The sequence below is a fragment of the Chroicocephalus ridibundus genome, chromosome 1 (assembly GCF_963924245.1).
Source record: "Chroicocephalus ridibundus chromosome 1, bChrRid1.1, whole genome shotgun sequence".
Lineage (NCBI taxonomy): Eukaryota > Metazoa > Chordata > Aves > Charadriiformes > Laridae > Chroicocephalus > Chroicocephalus ridibundus.
Window position 1 is genome coordinate 26,835,517 of NC_086284.1, and position 4,536 is coordinate 26,840,052.

Below are 4,536 nucleotides of genomic sequence, written 5' to 3' on the forward strand. Positions count from 1 at the left end.
GCTTTCTGCTCCTCCTCTCCCCAGACGTTAACTGAAGACCCTCTACCACCTTTAGAGCTGGCATTACCCTGAGCTGAGAGATGAGTAGTCCTTGTGCACCTCTTCCCATGGTTACCTTCCCTCTCGCCCCAGGACCTTTGGCCAGGCTGAACCTTGGGAGGTTTCCACTCGTGCCTCCTGGAAACACCCCTGAGTTCCCTACAAAATACTGACAGACCTACAAGGCCTGTCCATTCACCTAGTGCCAGAAGGAGGATCTTCTGTCCTGCAAGTCACTGAATCATAGAATGGTTTGGGTTGGAAGGAAACATAAAGATCATCTAGTTCCAAGCCCCCTGCCATGGGCAGGGACACCTCCCACTAAACCAGGCTGCTCAAAGCCCCATCCAGCCTGGCCTTGAACACTTCCAGGGATGGGGCATCCACTGCTTCCCTGGGCAACCTGTTCCAGTGCCTCACCACCCTCACAGTAAAGAATTTCTTCCTAATATCTAATCTAAATCTCCCTTCTTCCAGTTTAAAACCATTACCCCTCGTCCTATCACTACACTCCCTGATAAAGAGTCCCTCCCCATCTTTCCTGTAGGCCCCCTTCAGGTACCGGAAGGGGCTATAAGGTCTCCCCAAAGCCTTCTCTTCTCCAGGCTGAAACTCAAACAAGCGATGGAAACAAGATGGTGCACTCAGAGCATGTCTTCACATTTCTTACAGCAGGCTGAGGAACAAAAGGATGAAATTCTGCATGAAAGATGTATTAGACTACCGTCTGACAAATAAAAACTTCATTACATCCGCAGCAAGTGTATTTGGTATTCCAGAGAGATCATAGAATCATAGAATGTGTTGAGTTGGAAGGGACCTTTAAAGGTCATCTAGTCCAACCCCCTGCAGTAAGCAGGGACATCTTCAACTCGATCAGGTTGCTCAGAGCCTCATCAAGCCTGGCCTTGAATGTCTCCAGGGATGGGGCCCCCACCACCTCTCGGGGCAACCTGTGCCAGTGTCTCACCACCCTCATTGTAAAGAATTTCTTCCTAATTAGACATTAATCTAATCTAAACCTACCCTGCTCCAGTTTAAAACCTCGTCCTATCACTACATGCCCTTGCAAACAGTCCCACCCCATCTTTCCTGTGGGCCCCCTTTTGGTACTGGAAGGGGCTATAAGGTCTGTGGGCCCCCTTTTGGTACTGGAAGGCTGCTATAAGGTCTCCCCAAAGCCTTCTCTTCTCCAGGCTGAACAACCCCAACTCTCTCAGTCTGTCTTCATAGGAGAGGTGCTCTCTTGGTAGGAGAGCTCATGGAACGGTTTGGGTTGGAAGGGACCTTAAAGATCATCTACTTCCAAACCCCCTGCCATGAGCAGGGACACCTCCCACTAGACCAGGTACTAGATCATCTTATTTTGGCTCCATCGTTTTCATCACACACATCCAGGAAGAAAGTAAAAGCTATCGCAAAAATGGGAGAAGCAATAATAATAGAAGGAACATTTCACTGAGGAGCAAGATACCTGATCAACTGTTAAAATGCATAATTTGAACTTTAGTAACAATCAGCCTACGCACTTAGCCCATCGAAATGTGCTAGAGCAAAGCTTTATGAGAGCTTATACAGTAGATAAAATTAATTTTAAGATTTTACTTTTTATTTATTTTGTTCTTATCCTTTTGTGGTTCTAAGCTCTTACTGGCTTAAAATACTTAAAAATCTGATTTTATAACATAATTTCTCAGAGTGTGCATCATTTCACAATTTTTAGTTCCACTAAACCTTTTGAAAAAGCATAATAGAAGAGCAAAATACAATATCTCTGGTAAATCTCATGTATTTTACATAACTTTGCATCATCTAAGATTCAGAATTACAGAACGATTGAATTTCAGGGAAATTTGATGTGTATTGTGAGGTTATAAACTTTGTTTTAAAGACAAAGTTATTCACAAGTCTGTTATGGTGGCAAGATAATGACAGTTAAGGAATATTTATATACTTAACTAAGGTTAATAATGACCCAATAAGGCAGTGTAAGTACTTTTTCCAGCATTTTCCTCTCATATCCTGTTTATTTTTAGTGGCAATTTGACCTCCTTGTATACTTCACACAGATTTCTGGATAGGAAATAAGTGTTTGTATATATTAGACACATTTCTAGGACCTTTGAAAGAAGATGATGAGAGGGTTGGAGCACCTCTCCTATGAAGAGAGGCTGAGAGGGTTGGGGTTGTTCAGCCTGGAGAAGAGAAGGCTCCGGGGAGACCTTATAGCAGCCTTCCAGTACCTAAACGGGGTCTACAGGAGAGACAGGGAGGGACTCTCTGTCAGAGAGGGTAGCAATAGGATGAGGGGTAATGGTTTAAAACCGGAAGAGGGTAGATTTAGATTGGATATCAGGAAGAAACTTTTCACTCCAAGGGCAGTGAGACACTGGAACAGGTTGCCCAGAGAAGTTGTGGATGCCCCATCCCTGGAAGTGTTCAAGGCCAGGCTGGATGGGGCTTTGAGCAGCCTGGTCTAGTGGGAGGTGTCCCTGCCCATGGCAGAGGGGTTGGAACAGGTGATCTTTGAGGTCCCTTCCAACCCAAACCATTCTCTAATTCTATGCCATGCACTGCTGAGTGTTCTGGTATGTTGTAGCATGAAGGAAACTACCATCCTAAACATCCTCACTTTCCTATAACACATGCTGAGATTAAACACACACACATGATTTTCACACATGCCTGGTAAAAAGTAAATTAGAAAGTAAAATATTCCTTAAACTGAAGGGAGGGGAGAGGAGGAAAAGTTGAATCACTGATGGCTGCTTTCATTCCACCCTCCCCAGGTTAAAGCACAAGCAGCATAAGAATTTAAACAAGCCACTAAGTCATAAGGGATCAATCACTTTCCATGCCATTAGCTGCTATGAAATAGTTGATGTTCCAGAAACCTGAAAAAGAATTCCAGATTTGTCTGTTCTCAGCACAGACATCTTTTATGAAGGTTCATTAAAAGAAAATTAGAGCAGTACCTTCTACAGAGGCAAGCGAACACATGACAATCCATCACTCCAGGGCCAGTAAAGCTTCTTTTTGTAGATCCAGGACTAAATGTTCTGACAGAATTCTACTTTAAATGTCTACAAAGTTTTCTTCTGATCAGGCTAAGCTTCCTGCTATGGCATCCTACTGATTTTCACAATGTAAGTTCATACCTTTTATGGTACTAGAATGGTAATTTCCATTTCAGCAATCATCTAAGCAAGCAGTAGCCTGTTACAGAAACTTAACCCTTGATGCTATCACTTTACCAGTACCAACACAGAAGTACTCTTCCACACTCCAAACATGGCTTTGATATCTGGTCTGACTTCCTATTTTTTAGCTCTAGGAAAAGGATAGGGAACAATCAAAGTACTCTTAGTGTTGCCTACTGTATGCAAGTGTCTCATGGATCAGCAGAGGCAAAGAACAGGCAGCTCAAAGCAGCCAGTAACAGGGATCTGCATTTTGATAACCCAGCTGCTTATAGTCAATGCAGAAAATTGGGCACTACTGTGGGCACTTGCACACACTGTAGTATTGCTCCTGCACCTGGCTGTGAGACTTAGTGTGCCACTAAAAGCCATAACTAGAAGAAAAACACTTGCCATGAGTAGGATTAGTTGGCCCTAAATACCAGCAGTCCCACCTGTACTCTCTCTTCAGTAGCTCCAGGGGGACTAATTTCTCTTTTCTCCTTTTGGTTTTGTTGTTGCAGACAAAACACTGCTGGAACCACACTAACTCCTTAAAAAAAAAAAAACAACCCTTTGCATTTAGTGACACTGATCTTCCAGCATCTGTTGTCACAAGCTTATATATGGGGTTTATGCTCCAACGGATCACTAGAGATAACACCCTTTGGAATAGGCTTCGAAGAAAAATCCTTCCCTCAATACTTCAGGTGCCTGATTCGTTAATATAGTTTGATGTCTAAAGCAGAGGATACAAACAATTTCTTTCTGCATTCTCCTCAGCTCCCAAGTATCTAAAAATAGGCTTCTTCAGTAGACCACAGAGATTTAGTTGAGGAATTCTTCAATTTTTTTTTTAAAAAACCTTTCCCCAGGTCTCACAGGAGCCACTTGCTCAGCAGAATGGACCAAAATCTCATTTTACCATTCAGTTTAGTCTGTAATGAAAGGCAGCAGAGCCTGGCTTAAGTATTCAGTCAGGTTTTAACATCTTATTCCGAACTGCAGATTATTGTCTCTAAGCCATAGGGTTCTGCATGTTACAAAGTTTGTCCTGTGCCTTAACATCTGTGAAGTTCCGAGGTTCTTTCAGGTGTGTACAACTCTTGGAGCAAAGAAAAGAAAGAGGCATAACTCGTTAAGCAGCCAAGTTACTTTCAACTCACTGCACAACTGTTCTGTTACGTGTGGGAGTTTTAAGTCTTTTTATGATTCTCCTGCACAGGAACACAAAGCAATGGCCTGTCACAAACCATGCAAAGGGCAACACTTACACCAGAAGCACTGAAAACAGCTAAATCCACAACAAGGCAGGAGA